We start from the raw sequence: 19,845 nt of genomic DNA on the forward strand, positions 1-19,845 counted from the left end.
GTCCTATCCCCTTTGGCAGCCTCTGATTTCAGTACAAGCTGAGTTCCCTGAAAATGCAATTACCAGTGACCAATCTGTCTGATCACTCACCTAGAACCAGACATCCTGGAATGTGAAGTCAAGTGGATCTTAGGAAGCATCACTTCGAACAAAGCTAGTGGTGGTGATGAAATTCCAGTTGAGCTATTTCACATCCTAAAAGATGATGCTGTGAAAATGCTGTACTCGATATGCCAGCAAATTTTGGAAACTCATCAGTGGCCACAGGACTGGAAAAGATCAGTTTTCATTCTAATCCCAAAGAAAGGCAATTCCAAAGAATGCTCAACTGCTACTGCTAAGTCACTTCAGTCGGGTCCGACTCTGTGTGACCCCATCCCTGGGATTCTCCAGGCAAGAACACTGGAGTGGGTTGCCATTTCCTTCTCCAGTGCATAAAAGTGAAAAGTGAAAGTGAAGTCCCTCAGTCATGTCCGACTCTTAGCGATCCCATGGACTACAGCCTACCAGGCTCCTCCGTCCGTGGGATTTTCTAGGCAAGAGTACTGGAGTGGGGTGCCATTGCCTTCTCCAAAAGAATGCTCAAACTACTGCACAATTGCACTCATCTCACACACCAGTAAAATAATGCTCAAAATTCACCAAGCCAGGCTTCAGCAATACATGAATCGTGAACTTCAGATGTTCAAGCAGGTTTTAGAAAAGGCAAAGAGCAACCAGAGGACAAATTGCCAACATCTGCTGGATCATCAAAAAAGCAAAAGAGTTCCAGAAAAACATCTTATTTCTGCTTTATTGACTATGCCAAAGCCTTTGTGTGGATCACAACAAACTGGAAAACTCGGAAAGAGATGGGAATGTCAGACCACCTGACCTGCCTCTTGAGAAATCTGTATGCAGGTCAGGAAGCAACAGTTAGAACTGGACTTGGAACAACAGACTGGTTCCAAATAGGAAAAGGAGTACGTCAAGGCAGTATATTGTCACCCTGCTTATTTAACTTACATGCAGAGTACATCATGAGAAATGCTGGGCTGGATGAAGCACAAACTGGAATCAAAACTGACAGGAAAAATATCAATAACCTCAGATATGCAGATGACAGCACCTTTATAGCAGAAAGTGAAGAAGAACTAAACAGCCTCTTGATGAAAGTGAAAGAGGAGAGTGAAAAAGTTGGGTTAAAGCTCAACATTCAGAAAACTAAGATCATGGCAGCTGGTCTCATCACTTCATGGCAAACAGATGGGGAAACAACCTAAAGAGTGGCTGACTTTATTTTTCTGGGCTCCAAATCACAGTTGATTTGGAGATGCAGATGGTGACTGCAGCAATGAAAATTAAATGACGCTTACTCCTTGGAAGGAATGTTTTGATGAACCTAGACAGCATATTAACAAGCAGAGACATTACTTTGCCAACAAAAATCTGTCTGGTCAAGGCTATGGTTTTTCCAGTAATCATGTATGGATGTGAGAGTTGGACTATAAAGAAAGCTGAGCGGCAAAGAATTGATGCTTTTGAACTGTGGTGTTGGAGAAGACTCTTGAGAGTCCCTTGGATTGCAAAGAGATCTAACCAGTCCATCCTAAAGGAAATCAGTCCTGAGTGTTCATTGGAAGAACTGATGTTGAAGCTGAAACTCCAATACTTTGACCACCTGATGGGAAGAGCTGACTCATTTGAAAAGACCCTGATGCTGGGAAAGATTGAAGGCAGGAGGAGAAGGGGACGACAGAGGATGAGATGGCTGAGACCAAAGTGTAGAGGTAAAGCTAGATAAGGAGGGTTTATTGAGAATGGGTGAGCCTACTGGTCTGGGACTAACTCAATGGACATGAGTTTGGGTAAACTCCAGGAGTTGGTGATGGACAGGGAGGCCTGGAAGCTGTGGTCCATGGGGTCACGAAGAGTCGGACACAACTGAGCGACTGAACTGAGTTGAACCCCTGAAAACAGAGGCTCACCGCCTGCTGGCTCTGAATGGCTCAATTCTGCCTCTTTAATAGAGCTGAGAAGTGGAGGTGAAATGAGTATTAATAGTCTAGAGACATCATCATTCAAAGAGAGATAGGAACCATTGCATAAGTGTTTCAGCCTTTCCTGCAATAGAATGGAAATCTGGCAGATATTATGTACTATCAAAATGTGACCTTGATTATGCACTTTGATATAAGCTTTTCATTCTTCTCTATCTTCCTCTTCCTGCTACCATACTTCAGAGCACATTTGCCACATCAGTGCCTCCATGGAATAGACGTTTGTCCTGGGGCTTCTTTGTTGGTCCAGTGGGGAAGACTCAGCCCTTCCAGTGTGCAGGTTCCATCCCTGGTTGAAGAACTAAATTTCTACATGCTTCACAGGGTGGCCAAAATAATAATAGTAATTATAGGCCTCTGTCGTCAGCTCTGCTTTCAAGAAAACCCAACTGGAAGTGGCTCTGGGAAGTTAACCCTTAGAACAGGATTCTGGAACTAGTCAACCTTTCCAGTCATTCAACAACAAGGGCCCTACTGTCAGTCCAGTGAGTGGAGGGCGTAGCTCCTGAGGTGCCCTAACACTGGAATCACTAAGATTACCTGTTATGAATTGAGATAAGGTACAGGTGGAAGGGGAAATAATAGGCCAGGCAATAGAACTGGAATGAAATGTAAGGTTAATTTTAAGGACTGTAATTTTAAGCTGGCTGGGTTTGCTAAATTCCCAGAGACACTTCAAGAAAAAGAATGACAGGCTATCTCCAGCCAACTAGTAATCCAGGGCCCAGTGAGCCAGAAGGCCTACATGGCGCTGTTTACAGAGACCTTTATCTCCTGCAGTTGTAGGAAAACTACTGAAAACTGGGCCCGGTATGTAACCATAAGATGCCAGAGCTTATGACATGAGTCTTGTGAGGCTCATAGGGAAGGACTGAGAAGCAGAACTGATGTGGACTTTGGGGTGGTTGAACCTGAACCTCTTGAACCCCAGCTTTACCTGAATCCTCTAACCAGTTAAAGAAGCCCTACCTGCCTTGAGAGTGGCCTCCTTTTGACAGAAATCACAAATGAAGATCCCACCTGAGGGGACTTCCCTGCTGGTCCAGTGGCCAAGACTCCACTCTCCCAATGTGGGAGAACTGAGTTCAATCCCTGGTCAGGGAACTAGATCCCACATGCTACAACTAAGACCCAGAGCAGACAAATACATAAACAACTTGGTTTAAGAAAAAGGATCTCACCTGAGGAGGCTGCCTCACAGGACGTCCTCCTCTAGATCGCAACCCTCCTCCCCTCTGGCCCCAGGCCAATAACTGGGTCAGGTCTCAGCACAGGATGAGCAGGGAGGTACCACTGTGAGCAAAGAGCTCAACCGTGGAGCATTGCAGGAGCCGTCGCACATGTCCTGATAGCAAGGGCAAGTGTGTGAAAGAGCAGAGCTCCGTCTGTGAGACCAAAGTGTAGAGGTAAAGCTAGATAAGGAGGGTTTATTGAGAATGGGTGAGCCTACTGGTCTGGGACTAAGGACGTAGTGTTCTGGAAAGGAGATGCGGACTCAATCCTGTGGCACTCCTGGGAAGGTTCCTCCAATCTTCATCACAGTGACGGTGAACTAAACGAGGGGGGATGTTGGAACTGCCTTGGAGTATTAACGAAGGTCAAGTGGAAGCCCTGGCAGCACCACAATCCGCCCCCCATCCCACCCTCCTAGATAGTAACCAGAAGCAGCACTTCATCCGCTGCCCCCTTTAACTGTGGAGTGCAGCCACCTTCCAAGACAGGGTGTGCAGGACACTGTTCACCACTGTATCCCCCTCCAGTGCACCTCCATGGCCCCTGCAAAGTTGTCACTAGTCGGCCAATGTCACAAGCCTTCCAGGGGTGTGCCTGCTACTCACTGTGCCAGCCTGCTTACCCGCTATCCTGATGTCCAGGTGCAGGGCCAGAGATGACCGCTTGCTACACTGTCACTGGATGTATATGGGTTGTGGAGGAGAAACAAGGCTAGAAGTTACAGATAAGTACACTTGCAAGCAGATAATTCATGCTTGTTAATACCTGGTGATAATGCAGGATCATTCCTTACACAGAATAACTTCAGTAATTAATACGCTATCATCATTATACATGGGCTTCCCTTGTGGCTCAGCTGGTAAAGATTCTGCCTGCAATGCAGGAGACCTGGGTTCAAACCCTGGGTTGGGAAGATACCCTGACGAAGGGAAAGGCTACCCACTCCAGTATTCTGGCTGGAGAATTCCATGGACTGCAGCATTCATTGGGTCACAAAGAGTTGAACACAACTGAGTGACATTCACTTCACTTTATACATACATATGTATATACACTCCCTGTTTTCTTTTCCGGAAGATACATGTAATAGAATTTATTCCAATGCCTGTGTCTGTAGGGTACAAACCTGTGCCAGTACCTTAAACAGAGGTTGTATCTATTTTGTGAACTCACAGCCCAGTATATCAGCTCACATCTTAGCATTGCTGATGCATCTTGTTTTGGAAAGTCTGATACTTCCAAACAAAATAGTGTGTTAAATTGCTGTCAATAGAGTGGAATGGCCTGAAGAAACAGTGACAAAACTCCCCCGGGCAAGGACTTGTTCTGACAGTGAGCCCTCCTCTGGCGTGGACACTATTTGCCCTGCTATTGAATCACTAAATGTGATGTCCAATGTTTGTCACTTAGTCGTGTCCAACTCTTGTGACCCCATGGACTGTAGCCCGCAAGGTTCCTCTGTCCATGGGATTTCCCAGGCAAGAATACTGGAGTGGGTTGCCATTTCCTTCTCCAGGGAATCTTCACTGCAGTTGGACTCTTTACTGTCTAACAGCCAGGGAATCCCATTAAATCAGTATTGTCAAGTATTCCAACACATCCCAGAATCATCCATCATGGAGCATAGTCTCTCATCCCAAGTTCCCTTTCACAGCACAGTTTATCAGAATTTTCTATGTTCTGGATCACCAGATTCTTCCATCCTCTTTACTCTTAACCTACTCCAAACAGGATTAACACTCCATGGAAACTATTTAGGTTGGCCAAAAAGTTTCTTTAACATCTTTCCAAAAAGCTTGAATGAAGCTTTTGGCCAACCCAGTACTTGGCATGATCATGTGTTCTTAGATCCAAATTCCCTTGCAATCTTACTCTGGGTAACCTTTGGCTTGGTTGTTCAAGGAAAAGCGCCTTCGCTTCCATGAAGCTACATCCTCTTCTTTTTCCTCCAACCTCACTGGCCATTTCTCTGCCTCCTCTTCTGGCTCCCTCTCTTTTGTCCCATCTTCAGATGTTGGGAGTGTCTCAGGGTTCTCTGTTCTATGTCGTCACCCCACCATATTAACTCATCCATTTCCATGACTTAGTACACTATATGCCAAGAGAATCTTTTGAAACTTGTATCTTTTTATAATCTCTTCTCATATCATATGAGGGTTGGTCTATGTGAGATGAACAATGGCAGAATTGATGGTATGTTGCTTCCAAGACAAGGTCATTGTATAATTTCTGTCTATTGCTGTTTCTTGGATCGCATGCTTCAGGGGAAGCTAGCTACCATGTTCTCAAGCAGCCTAGAGAAGTGGCACAGGGTGAGAAATGGAAGCGTCCTGCCAACAGCTGTGTGGGTGAACCATTCTCCAGCCCTTATTAAGCTTTCAGTTGACTTCCATTCCAGCTGACATCTTGACCACAACTTTATGAGACCCCAAACCACATTACCCAGCTAAGCCACTCCCAATTTCCTGACCAACAGAAACCATGAGATAATAAATGTTTGTTGTTGTAGGCTGCTAGATTTGTGGGTTTCTTGTTAGCAGCAGTAGAACACTTATACAATCCCCAAGTTCATGTCTCCAGCGTTTTCCACTCCACAGATCTCCAAATTCATGTACTGAAGTACTACCTCCATGATGAGTTTCCCTGGTGGTTCAGTGGTAAAGAACCCACCTGCCAATGCAGGAGACTCGGGTTCAATCCCTGGGTCACAAAGATCCCCTGAAGAAGGGAATGACAACTCCCTCCGGTGTTCTTGCCTGGCAAATCCCATGGACAGAAGCCTGGCGGGCTGTAGTTCATGGGATCTCAAAACAATGAGACATGACTTGGCGACCGAACAACAACAATGACTACCTGGTATCAACCCTGAAATATCAAAAGCACCTCATTATTAATATGGACAAATTAAAACTCTTGATTCAGAAAACTTTACTACCACCAGCTTCTACTCCAGAAGAAATCTACGCCTCAAGAGCCACTCAGCTTCTTGGGCCAGAATCCTAGGAGTCATTCTTGATTCCTTCCCTCCCCTCACCCTCTGCAAGCCAACCATCAGGTCTACTTCCAAAACTGATCCTGACTATGTTTGCTCCTTTCCACCTCTGTTGCTGCTCTGCTTGTCCAGACCACAGGCATCTCTCACTTGGAGTGTTGCTTCTTAACTGATTTCCCTTCCTCCATGCTTGCCCATCCCTCAGAGCAAGCAGAATGAAGGGTCTTTATAAAAATTACACCTTGTTATCTGGTTAAAATCCTCCAGTGACTTCCCAGTACATCTTAGAGTAAAATTCAGACTTCTTACCATGGCCCTCAAGAACCTGTGTGTCCCAGCCCTGCCACCTCTCACTCTTATTCACCATTTTCCAAACATATGAGTCATTTTCCTGTTCCTCACGTGCTTCAAGCCCGTTCCTGCTTTGTGGACTTTGCATGCAATGTTCTCATGGTTTCTTCTTCTCTGTGATCCAGGTCTTGGCTTAAATGTTACCTCCTCATTGAGTTCTCCTATACTTACTTTAAACTTGAATTATAATAGTTAACCATGGTAATCTTTAGTGTTTTTCACCAAGTGTTTTTCTGGTGTTGCCCTTTTCTAAACACTTGGTCCATGCCCCTTGGAAGTTGGGTGTGACCATATGACTGTTTTTGCCAAATGAGCTTTATTGATTGCTTGATTGATTCTTTTTTTTTTTTTTTTTGCTGTGGCATGTAGGATCTTAGTTTCCAAACTAAGAAGCAAACCTGTGCTCCCTGCAGTGGAAGCATGGAGTCTGAACCACTAGGCTGCCAGGGAATTCCCGCTGAGGAGATTTAGATAACAGAAAATTTAAGAGCCAGTGCCTAACCTGCCACATCCCTTATTCCTGCCTTGTGATCTTAGAAGCATGTGTCCAAATGGAACTTCCATTGGCCTAAATTCCTGAGTGACTTAGGGTGATAAATGCCTCTCTTCCAACCTCTGATGGATGTGTGGCATGAGTGAGATATAAACCTTTATTGTTTCTACCACAATGCATTACCTTATTCATCCTCATAACACCCTCTTAAGAAAGGCAGTGTCAACAGATCACCAGCCCAGGTTGGATGCATGAGACAAGTGCTCGGGGCTGGTGCACTGGGAAGACCCAGAGGGATCAGGTGGAGAGGGAGGTGGGAGGGGGGATCAGGTTGGGGAATACATGTAAATCCATGGCCGATTCATGTCAATGTATGGCAAAACCCACTACAATATTGTAAAGTAATTAGCCTCCAACTAATAAAAATAAATGGAAAAAAAAATTAAATTAAATTAAAAAAAAAAAAAGGCAGTGTCAAGTATAATGACCACAGTTTTACAGATGGGAACACAAAGACAAATGGAAGTAGTGACTTACCAAGATCAGAGAAAAACCTGTAGCAAAATTAAGGAGTAGAACTTGCATTTTTATAAATTCAAAATTTTTTTCCAGTTCTTCTCAATGATATGTCTCAAATTTAACTTTGGCATTACTTTACCTATAAATTAGCATATTTAAAATCATGCTAATGATTATAATCTAATTTTATTTGAGAAATGTGCACCATAAACCTGGTAATTTCTAATTGAATAAATATATAAAATGGCAAAAAAAAAAAAAATACACACTTATTACTATTTCAAACAGCTGAGATTGTTGTTAGTTATTCCAGCATAACTAGCCTGACTATCATGCCAGGTACTTACCTGGGTGTTTTATATGAATTAACTCATTCACTTCTCCAACAACTGTAATTATTCTTATGTTAGAATTAGAGTGACTGAGGCACAGAAAAGTTAAGTAAGGAACAGAGGTAGAATCTGAATCTGGTAAGAGGTTTATGCTGTTAGTCACTCTGCTCTACTACCTCTCAAAGACATTCAGACTCATGTTCAAACAAGGAATTGCACAGTCATGGGTTTCATTACACATTCATACATATATAGAGAATAGGGAACTGCCAGCTTTCATCCTTAGAGTGTGTGTGTATTTTAGGAATACAGGGATGTCACTAGAAATATCAGTTACTATTTTAGTGTCAGTACCAGGACCACAATGATCAAGTATAACAACCAATTAAAATAACAAATATTTTAGAAGTTAAAGATTATTTTTGCAAGATCTAAAGACAAGTCTGAGTGTCTGAAAAGACCCTTCCTCACCTTGTAGAAATAATTGCAAGGACTTTTTTCCCCAATTGTTTAAAACAAATTCTCTTGAGGTGTAGTTTACAAATGATGACATACACACTTATTCTAAGTGTACAGTTTGATAAGGCTTGACAAACGTGTATACCTGACTACCTGCCAGCACCATCAAAATACAGAACTTTTGGACATCCCTGGCTTTTCCACTGCAGGGGGCACAGTTTTGATCCCTGTTCTGGAAACTACGATCCAGCAAGCCATGTGGTGCAACCAAAGGAAAAAGAACTTTTCCACCACTCTGCCCAGTCTATCTTGCCTCCACCCCTGGCCTCAGGCAACCATTGATCAGCAGTGTCACCACAGAGTAGATCTGGCTTTTCTAGAATTCCACATAAATAGAATGATACACTGTGCCTTTTGTGTCTTGTTTCTTTTGTTCAGTACCATGTTTTTGAGATACTCCATGTTATTGCATGTGTCAGTATCTCATCCACAAGAACAGTTTTTAGTAACAGGAGATAGAATAAGTTTCAACTCTGGGCAGAGCTTTCATGTTAGGTAGTTAGAATAGGAAAAAGAAGTCCAGAAGGGCAGTGGCTAAAAGACAAGGAAGGGAAAAGCCAGCAAAAATTGGGCACAGAAAGGTCTGAGGACCAGAGTGAGGACCTCAGGTAGAACAAACAAAACTCCAGGCTGGCCCGGTTTACATAGGCCAGGCCCAAGGGGAGGAAAAAAAAATATAAAAAGAGGAGCCAAAGGGCCGGGGGTCTATCTCTCTCCCATGCTCACCCACACTCTCCCTCTCTCTCTCTCTCTCTCCCTCTCCCTCTCTCTCTCTCTCTCTCTCTCTCTCTCTCTCTCTCTCTCTCTCTCTCTCTCTCTCTCTCTCTGTCCCCTCTTCATGTCTTTTGTGTGGGCATGCCCTCATGCCTCGAGGATGTATTTTCTTTTCATTTTCTAAATAAAACTGAGGTGTAAAATGGAGCTGTAACACTGATCTGTCTGAGAGCTGAGAGCTGTAACGTGGTCTGTCTGAGAACTGAGACACTTTCTGTGCGAGGGCTTTAACATCTGTTGCTTCAAATTTTTGTTGTGACGAGACAGAACTGAGGAAATCACACACTCCCTTGACATCTTTGGTGCCGTGGCTCGGATTTAACCTGGCTGAAACAACCTTGGCGTGGCCCCCCCAAGGAGGAGGCCAAACACAGCAGGAGCCCAACTCAGCGAAAGCTCCTACGGTGGTAGCTGAATGCAAAGAAAACCCAGTGCAGGGGAAGTGACAAGCCCAGTGTGCTGGAAACTGGGACAGCTAATAACAAACTCAGCAGAAAGCTCATATAGCTCAGTCTCAGATTCCAGAAGACCTCCAGTTAAGGTAGGAGGTCCTTGCTCCTATGACTGGAAGGACATATGCCTAACAAAATCTGAATTCCTTTACAATCTCTCGTTTTTTGTTTCCTCAAACCCCCCATGAACAGGCGAGTGGCAGTAGGCACAATTGAGGGACTCTAGGGAGGCTGCTACTCAGTATGTCTGAAAGACACTATTTGCAGAGCCCCAGTAGCTGTTACCCAAGCCAGTGGGGATTCTTCTGTCCTTAATCTTATTTGTGCCAAGGATCAAGCCAATGAAAACTGTGAGCACAGGTCAGGTATTTAGCAGATTTTCTGACAGGCTATGAAGGGGATACGTCAAAGGTAAGAGAAACCACAGTAAGATGGTAGGCACTGAGAGAGGGCATCAGAGGGTGGACAGATAGAAACCACAATCACAGAAAACTAACCAATCTAATCACAGGGACCAAAGCCTTGTCTAACTCAATGAAACTAAGCCATGCTGTGTAGGGCCACCCAAGACGGATGGGTCATGGTGAAGAGTTCTGACAAAACGTGGTCCACTGGAGAAGGGAATGGCAAGCTACTTCAGCATTCTTGCCTTGGGAACCCCATGGATAGTATGAAAAGGAAAAAAAAAAAAAAATAGGACGCTGAAAGATGAACTTCCCAGGTCAGTAGGTGCCAAATATATACTGGAGATCAGTGGAGAAATAACTCCAGAAAGAATGAAGAGACTGAGCCAAAGCAAAAACAACACCCAGTTGTGGATGTGACTGGTGATAGAAGCAAGGTCTGATGCTGTAAAGAGCAATATTTCATAGGAACCTGGAATGTTAGGTCCATGAATCAAGGCAGAGTGGAAGTGGTCAAACAAGAGATGGCAAGGGTGAATGTTGACATTTTAGGAATCGGGGAACTAAAATGGACTGGAATGGGTGAATTTAACAGATGACCATTATATCTACTACTGTGGGCAGGAATCCCTTAGAAGAAATGGAGTAGCCATCATAGTCAACAAAAGAGTCTGAAATGCAGTACTTGGATGCAATCTCAAAAATGACAGAATGCTCTCCATTCGTTTCCAAGGCAAACCATTCAGTATCACGGTAATCCAAGTCTATGCCCTGACCAGTAACACTGAAGAAGCTGAAGTTGAACAGTTCTATGAAGACCTACAAGACCTTTTAGAACTAACACCCAAAAAAGATGTCCTTTTCATTATAGGGGACTGGAATGCAAAAGTAGGAAGTCAAGAAACACCTGGAGTAACAGGCAAATTTGGCTTTGGAATACAGAATGAAGCAGGGCAAAGGCTAATAGTATTTTGCCAAGAGAACGCACTGGTCATAGCGAATACCCTCTTTCAACAACACAAGAGAAGAGTCTACACATGGACATCTCCAGATGGCCAACACTGAAGTCAGATTGATTATATTCTTTGCAGCCAAAGATGGAGAAGCTCTATACCGTCAGCAAAAACAAGACTGGGAGCTGACTGTGGCTCAGATCATGAACTCTTTATGGCCAAAATCAGACTTCAATTGAAGAAAGTAGGGAAAACCACTAGACCATTCAGGTATGACCTGAATCAAATCCCTTACGATTATACAGTGCACGTGAGAAATAGATTTAAGGGACTAGATCTGATAAGACAGAGAGCCTGATGAACTATGGACGGAGGTTTGTGACATTGGACAGGACACAGGGATCAAGACCATCCCCAAGAAAAAGAAATGCAAAAAAGCAAAATGGACGCCTGAAGAGGCCTTGCAAATAGCTCTGTAAAGAAGAGAAGTGAAAAGCAAAGGAGAAAAGCAAAGATATACCCATTTGAATGCAGAGTTCTAAAGAATAGCAAGGAGAGATAAGAAAGCCTTCCTCGGTGATCAGTGCAAAGAAATAGGGAAAAACAATAGAATGGGAAAGACTAGAGATCTCTTCAAGAAAATGAGAGATACCAAGGGAACATTTCATGCAAAGATGGGCTCAATAAAGGACAGAAATGGTATGGACATAACAGAAGCGGAAGATATTAAAGTGTCAAGAATACACAGAAGAACTGTACAAAAAAGATCTTCATGACCCAGATAATCATGATGGTGTTATCACTCACCTAGAGCCAGACATCCTGGAATGTGAAGTCAGGTCGGCCTTAGAAAGCATCACTGTGAACAAAGCTAGTAGAGGTGATGGAATTCCAGTTGAGCTATTTCAGAGCCTAAAAGATGATGCTGTGAAAGTGCTGTAGTCAATATGCCAGCAAATTTGGAAAATTCAGCAGTGGCCACAGGACTGGAAAAGTTCAGTTTTCATTCCAATCCCAAAGAAAAGCAATGCCAAAGCATGCTGAAACTACTGCACAAATGGACTCATCTCACATGCTAGTAAAGTAATGCATAAAATTCACCAAGCCAGGCTTCAACAATACGTGAACCATGAACTTCCAGATGTTCAAGCTGGATTTAGAAAAGGCAGAGGAACCAGAGATCAAATTGCCAACATCTGCTGGATCATCAAAAAAGCAAGAGAGTTCCATAAAAACATCTATTTCTGCTTTATTGACTATGCCAAAGCCTTTGACTGTGTGGATCACAACAAACTGTGGAAAATTCTGAAACAGATGGGAATACCAGACCACCTGACCTGTCTGTTGAGAAACCTGTATGCAGGTCAGGAAGCAACAGTTAGAACTGGACATGGGACAACAGACTGGTTCCAAATAGGAAAAGGAGTACATCAAGGCTGTATATTGTCACTCTGCTTATTTAACTTATATGCAGAGTACATCCTGAGAAATGCTGGGCTGGATGAAGCACAAGCTGGAATCAAGATTGCTGGGAGAAATATCAATAACTTCAGATATGCAGATGACACCACCCTTATGGCAGAAAGTGAAGAAGAACTAAAGAGCCTCTTGATGAAAGTGAAAGAGGAGAGTGAAAAAGTTGGCTTAAAGCTCAACATTCAGAAAACTAAGATCATGGCATCCGGTCCCATCACGTCATGGCAAGTAGACGGGGAAAGAGTGGAAACAGTGGCAGCCTTTATTTTGGGGGGCTCCAAAATCACTGCAGATGGTAACTGCAGGAATGAGATTAGAAGACTCCTTGGAAGGAAAGTTATGACCAACCTAGACAACATATGAAAAAGCAGGGACATTACTTTGCCAACAAAGGTCTGTCTAGTTTTTCCAGTAGTCATGTATGGATTTGAGAGTTGGACTATAAAGAAAGCTGAGCATTGAAGAATTGATGCTTTTGAACCGTGATGTTGGAGAAGACTCTTGAGAGTCCCTGGAACTGCAAGGAGATCCAGCCAGTCCATCCTAAAGGAAATCAGTCCTGAGTGTTCATTGGAAGGACTGATGTTGAAGCTGAAACTCCAATACTTTGGCCACCTGATGGGAAGAGCCGACTTATTTGAAAAGACCCTGATGCTGGGAAAGACTGAAGGCAGGAGGAGAAGGGGATGACAGAGAATGAGATGGTGGATGACATCACCGACTCAGTGGCCATGAGTTTGGGTAAGCTCCAGGATTTGGTGATGGACAGGGAGGCCTGGAGTGCTGTCCGTGGGGTCGCAAAGAGTCAGAAACGACTGAGTGACTGAACTGAACTGAACTGAATGGAAGTTGGTGGTAACACACCTCACCAGTAAGCGGAGCTTGTTCTATTATTTTCTGTTCTAAACGTTAAAAAGTCTTCTGGATGATGTGCCGTCAACAATGGTAAATGTAGGGAACTCCCTAGTGGTCCAGTTATTAGGACTTAGCACTTTCACTGCCAGGTCCCTGCTTCAATCCCTGGTCAAGGAACTAAGATCCTGTGTGCATGTATACATGCTAAGTTGTTTCAGTCATGTCAACTCTGCAACCCTAGGGACTGTGGCCCACCAGGCTCTTCTGTCCATGGATTCTTCAGGCAGGATTACTAGAGTGGATTTCCATGCTCTACTCCAGGGGAATCTTCCTGACCCAGGGATCAAACCCATGTCTTATGTCTCCTGCATTGGCAACGCGGGTTCTTTACCCCTAAGAGGCACCTGGGAAGCCCACAGGATCCTGCAAGCTGTGCCAAAAAAAGAAAAAAAGGACAATGTAGCTTTGGGTATGTTTCCTTGAGCAAGTCATTTCACCTTGACTCTCAATTCAGCTTCAGTTTCCTCATCTGTAGCAGAGAACAAATAAGTCCACTTTACTTTCTTCCAGAGCCTGTAAGAATCTCTTAGCAGAAATTCTGCTGGGAGCGGGGGGAGGGGGAGAGTGTGCTGTTACTAATGCCATCCAGCAGTAGGAATCCAGGGAGCACTCGAAAGGTCCCAGATCACCTTTACCCAAGTGATACACTGTATGCTCTCACTTATGAGGCGAGGTCCATGTCACTGTGGTTATGAAAGGAGGATTGGCTGCCAGACTCACAGTTTGGCTCATGCCAGGCAGCCAGGCCTCCAGGTCAGGTCCTTGACTGCAAATGGGGTCGACAGCTGCTATCCCAGGAGGATGTCTTGTCCCATCAGGAAACAAAAGTGTTGGCATCTGAGCCAAGCTTAGAAACATGACCCAGAGAACAGGAGAAAGAACTATGCAGCCTCCAAGACAAGCCTGGGAAGGTATTTCTGGGGCCCAGGAGCAAGAATACCAGTATTAAAGTTACAGGGAAGAACTGACTCCATGTTAGATCCATTTCTTTTACTTTAACCTTTGCTTCTCATTGCTTCGGTTCAGTAAAAGGATACTGTCCATACATAATAGCCTGCCTCAGGGAACCCAGCCCCTCTGCCAGAATGTTAAACCAAAACACCTTTATTCAGGACCCTGTCCACATAAGGAGAAAGGATTCAGAAAGAGCTAGTCAAGATGAAAATTAGCAATACCTCTTTGTGAAGCAGACACAAGCAGAGGTGGTCAAAGGGGAGAGGCGTGGGCCAGGGCTGAGTCCAGGAAGGGACTGGTGGCTGGGCGATTTTCTTTAGCTTTCATGTAGAGTCAGTTTAGTTCAGTTGCTCAGTCGTGTCAGACTCTTTGCGACTCCATGGACTGCAGCGCGCCAGGCCTCCCTGTCCATCACCAACTTCCGGAGTGTACACAAACTCATGTCCATTGAGTCGGTGATGCCATCCAACCATCTCATCCTCTGTCGTCCCCTTTTCCTCCTGCCTTCAATCTTCCCGGTATCAGGGTCTTTTCAAATAAGTCAGTTCATGTGGAGTAGCTGGGACTAAAAATACCAGTGTGCACAGCCTCATGGAGAGTGCCTGGGGAAGATGAACAGGGAAAGGGACAGGAAACTCGAAACGGGGAAGTCCCAGCAGCTCCATCTTGAGGAAACACCTGGGGGAAGTATCATGTGTGAGCCAAAGGTCAGGAGGCATGTGAGGAATGTGCTGATGGTAAAGTGAAAACGGGAAACCACCTAAATGCTCAAAGGAAAGGGTGAAATCAACACCTTTGTGTGGTGTAATTCACACAATGGGTTACTCTCCAGTCATTGAAATGGACAGAGCAGAGCTATACATGTCAGCATGGCTGGATCTGGCCAAAGCTCGTGCCCAGCTGTGCCTGGCTTGCTAGGACTGGGAGTGGGGGATGCCTCTCCTGGGGATGCCGATGGCAGTGCTTTGTTATTCAGTCTACCCCAGGCATTCCTGGGAGGAAATAGACAGGGTTGTTCCAGATTGTGAGAACTGTCAGGGGTAGATCAGGGAGAGGTGAGAAGGTGACCTGAAGGTGCTAACTTTTAAAAAAAATTAATTAAATGTTTCTTTTTATTTATTTACTGCACTGAGTCTTAGTTTCAGCATTCAGGATCTAGTTCCCTGACCAGAGATCAAATGCCCCCGCCGCGGCCCCTGGCATTGGGACCATGGGATCCATTGGCCACTGGATCATCAGGAAAGTACCAAGGGTGCTAACTTCTATCCGGTGCCTCAAAGAAGTTACATGTCCCTTACTCCTCTGGTTTAGAACTAGCATCTGCCTTTTTCCTTTCTGTAGGCCAGGTTTTGAGGTCCCCAGGTCTTCCTTTTCTGTAGGTGCTAATGGGAAGCAGGTATTGAGTCTTGAGAATATTGCAAGAGAAAAAAAATTTCAGGAATTTCCTCTTTCTATAGCAACAGAGGATAGACACCACTCCAGGTCATATAAAATAGATTTAAAGGCTCTTATCGGAATAAAATGTAGAATTGAGACTACTTATGAAATGTCAGGGCAGTGTGTAATTTCCTCGGTTCTGTCTTGTCACAACAAAAATTTGAAGCGACGGATGTTGAATCCCTTGGACAGAACGTGTCTCAGCTCTTGGACAGATCAGTGTTACAGCTCCGTTTTATTTAGAAAATAAAAGGAAAATACATCCTCGCGGCGTGAGGGCATGCCGACCCAAAAGACGTGAAGAGGAGAGAGAGAGAGAGAGCACGAGAGAGCACACACGAGCGGGTGAGAGAGACCCCCGGCCCTTTGGCTCCTCTTTTTATATGTTTTTTTCCTCCCCCTGGGCCTGCCCTGTGTAAATTGGGCCAGCCAGGAGTGCTGTTTTTCTACCTGAGGTCGTCACTCCAGTCCTCGGACCTTCTTTTGTTCTATTTTCATGGGCTTTTCCCTTCCTTGTCTTTTAGCCACCACCCTTCTGGACTCCTTTTTCCTATTCTAACTACCTAACGTTCCCCCCTCAAGAGATGGGAGGCCCAATTCTTTGGGAATAGGGGCATCAAGGTCTTTCTGGCTACTTCCTGCTGAACTGGAACGGCGAGGGGTATTGGGCCTCCCCCTCTTGCTAGTCTCAAGCCTCAGAGTCCTTATAGCGGTGTCCATCTAAGGACAATATTTTCCATGGTCCGCTGTAATTTCCTATATCCTTGTTGAACTGGCATTGAATGTTGTATCTTGTTGACCTGGGCAGAGACAAAATGGGTTAGATAATTGATAATACATGGAGCAATCATAAGCAGCAGCAATATGGCATAACAAGGGCTAGTAGGGGCATTAGCCAACTCCAGATTCCCATCGCTAGGATGGCTCAAGTCCCTCCTTGTTCAGGGATCAGAAGATCTATCTCCTGTCTGTTTTGGAGTACAACCCCGGCCAAGTTGTGTTGGTTCTTTAGAGCTGTCCTGAGAAATCTTATCCCCAGAAACTAGATTTTGGGGGTGTTCATTAGAATGGCACTCATTTGTAGTTCTGAATATGTATCTGAGATCTCCCAGGGGCTCACAGGTGTATTGAGTGTCCTCTTCTGTTTTCTTCCACTGCTTGACTCGTGAGTAGTGAATCCAGGAGTCATGTCCTGGTACCTTGACTGCTGTGGGGGTAGAAAGTATTACAGGGAAGGGGCCCTTCCATGTGGCCTGGAGTTGAACCTTTGGGGACCCATCTTTCCAGACTTTAATTAGGACTTGAGTCCCTAGGGCATATAGCAGTGACTCCTTAGAATCTTTTGGGTCCTAGTTGACCCCCCACAAGCGTATATCCTTTTGGAATTGACCAATGACCATGATATAAGACTGGAGGGTCTGAGACTCTGGATCTAGGAAGAGGACATTGACCTAAAGAAAAGGTCCCCCGTATAGCATCTCAGAAGGACTAAGACCAATCTGTTCCTTAGGGACAATATGGGTGTGGAGGAGAGCTATTGGGAAAATCTCCTTCCATCCCAGAGAGGTCTCCTGGGTTATCTTTTTTATCACTGATTTTAAGAATTGGTTGGCCCTTTCTATTTTTCCTGAAGACTGAGGCCTCCAGGCACAATGGAGATAATAAGTAATGCCCAATGCTTTAGAGCCCCTTGGGTGACCTTAGAAGTAAATGATGTCCCATTGTCACTTTGTAATGACCTGGGCAGACCAAATCTCAGAATGGTTTCATGGAGCAGTTTTTTTTACCACCTCCTCAGTCCTCTCAGTCCAGGTGGGAAGCCCTTCAATCCATCCTGTGAATGTATCTATCATGACTAATAGGTATTTATACCCTTGAGAAACTGGCATCTGGGTGAAGTCCATCTTCCAGTCCTCTCCTGGATAGGTCCCACGTCATTGGACGGGCTGGGCCAGTTGGGGTCTTTGAGCTCCTTGGGGGTTGTTTAATTGGCAAGTGGGACAAGAGGAGACCACTTGCCTTATAGTCGTTTGGAGGCCTGTTCCTCTGAAGAACCTTTCTAGTAATCTTTGGAGGGCCTTTTCCCCTAAATGAGTGGTGGCATGTAAGGAGTTAATCAACTTCCACTGGAAGTTCCCAGGCAGAAAAAGGAGTCCCTCCTTTTGGAACCACCCCATATGATCTTCTTGAAAGTCCTCACTCTTAGCTTTAAGAGTGTCACCTTCAGTATATGAAGGAGTTTCTGGCAAATTAGTCTGTGGAACTAAGGTGGCCAGCCCTAATAGGTCATGGTTCTGTAGTGCTGCTGTCTTAGCTGCCTGATCAGCTGCTTGGTTCCCTTGTGCCACTTCCATGCTCCCTTCTTGGTGTCCTTTACAGTGGGAGACTGAAACCTCAGCGGGCAGATGGACTGCCTCCAAGAATCTAAGGATTTGATCACCATATTTGATTGGGGACCCTCGGATGGTCAAGTGGCCTCTTTCTTTCCAAATAGCAGCTTGCACATGTAGCACCAGAAAGGCATACTTGGAGTCAGTGTAAATGGCTACTCTTTTTCCTTTTCCCAGCTCTAAAGCTTGAGTCAGGGCTATGAGCTCAGCTAATTGGGCTGAAGTACCTGGTGGCAAAGGTTTAACCTCTGTGGTTTCAAAATTGGAGACTACTGCATACCCGGCTCTTCTTTTTCCATCCAAGACAAAGCTGCTTCCATCAGTGTACCAGATTTCCTCAGGATTGGTCAGAGGGTCTTCCGACAATCCCTCTCGGGGTTTTGTCCTGTGGGCCAAGGTTTCTAGGCAAGAGTCAACGGGGAGAGAGCCCTCGGGGGTAGGCAGGAGGGTGGCTGGGTTAAGAACCTCACAAGGGGATATAGTGAGGCCTGGATTTTCCATCAGCACTATTTTATATGTGAGGATTCTTTGATCAGACATCCATAAGTGGCCTCTCCCATTTAGGAGTCGTTTCACTTGGTGGCTGGCAAAAATAGTTAGTTTGCCCCCAGAAGAGAGTTTTAAAGCATCTTCTATCAGGACGGCAGTAGCTGCAAGATTTTGAAGGCAGAGAGAAATTTCTTCCCAATAAAGGAGGAGGACAGTCTGGGACCACTAGAAACTGGTGGAAAAATATTTGTCCATCCCAGCAACAAAGTGCTCAGGTGAATCTTTTAGTAGTCTTAGATCTTACTGACAGCCTGAAGACTGGTTTATTTTTCATAGATAACATCCAGATTTTTCTGATGTTCTTATTTTTATTATTTTTTTAAATATTTATTTTCATTTATTCATCTGTGCCGGGTCTTAGGTCAGTATTCTACATGGGATCTTTCAACTTTGCTGTGGCATGTGGGATCTAGTTCCCTGACCAGGGATAGAACCTGGGCCCCCTGCACTGGGAGCATGGAGTCTTAGCCTGGACCACCAGGAAAGTCCCTGATATCCTGATTTTTTAACTGTGTGGCTTGTTGGATCAAAGCAGATGAATCTGATTTAAGGTCAATGCAAATCACTTTCAGGGCATGAGATACCCAATAAGCAATCCCTGGCCTCATATGAGCCCTGCAGATTTTTCATCTAAGAAATTTCAGATTTCAACAAGACCTGCTCTCCAGAATAAGGGCTTGAATGGGGAAGTGAGCATACACAGACATTGTCTTGTGATGGAAGCCCAGTGGAACACCCTTGATCACATGCTGTGTTGGGCTAGAGACTGTGTGAACTGGAACCGGTTCCTCTCTTTTCCACTGTTAACCCGAGTCCCTTCCTATTCCTTCCCAGGAGGCTGGGTTCTATCCTGCTGTTGTCAGTCTGCAGGATCTCTCTGGGGCCCTTCACAAAGACAGTGTGTCCCTCCAGAGTGATGTCGATGTTTTCTGGAATGTCGACAGTTCAGTTGCTGAAAATAGTCTTCTCATGGTAGATTCAGCAAAGAGCATCATAAGGTTTATTTTTTAAACAGTTTGTTAAAATTTTGTATTGTGGTATAGTTGATTTATAATGTCTTTAA

The 19,845-nt window shown here is 44.7% G+C and overlaps 1 protein-coding gene across 13 annotated transcripts in view; it reads left to right on the forward strand.

Annotated features, from left to right (window-relative positions):
* Positions 1-19,845, forward strand: part of CRCP (CGRP receptor component) — a 95,542-nt gene that overhangs the window by 19,999 nt on the left and 55,698 nt on the right. For 10 of the 13 annotated variants that reach the window (XR_009694463.1, XR_009694462.1, XR_009694459.1 and 7 more), the window contains one exon: positions 95-5,812. The exons of the other annotated variants lie outside the window; for them this stretch is intronic. The gene's annotated coding sequence lies outside the window, so the exon portion shown is untranslated. Of the gene's footprint in view, positions 1-94; positions 5,813-19,845 lie in introns of those variants that run through there. 13 annotated transcript variants of the gene reach the window in all.

This window comes from Dama dama, chromosome 10 (genome assembly GCF_033118175.1).
Source record: "Dama dama isolate Ldn47 chromosome 10, ASM3311817v1, whole genome shotgun sequence".
NCBI classification, from domain to species: domain Eukaryota; kingdom Metazoa; phylum Chordata; class Mammalia; order Artiodactyla; family Cervidae; genus Dama; species Dama dama.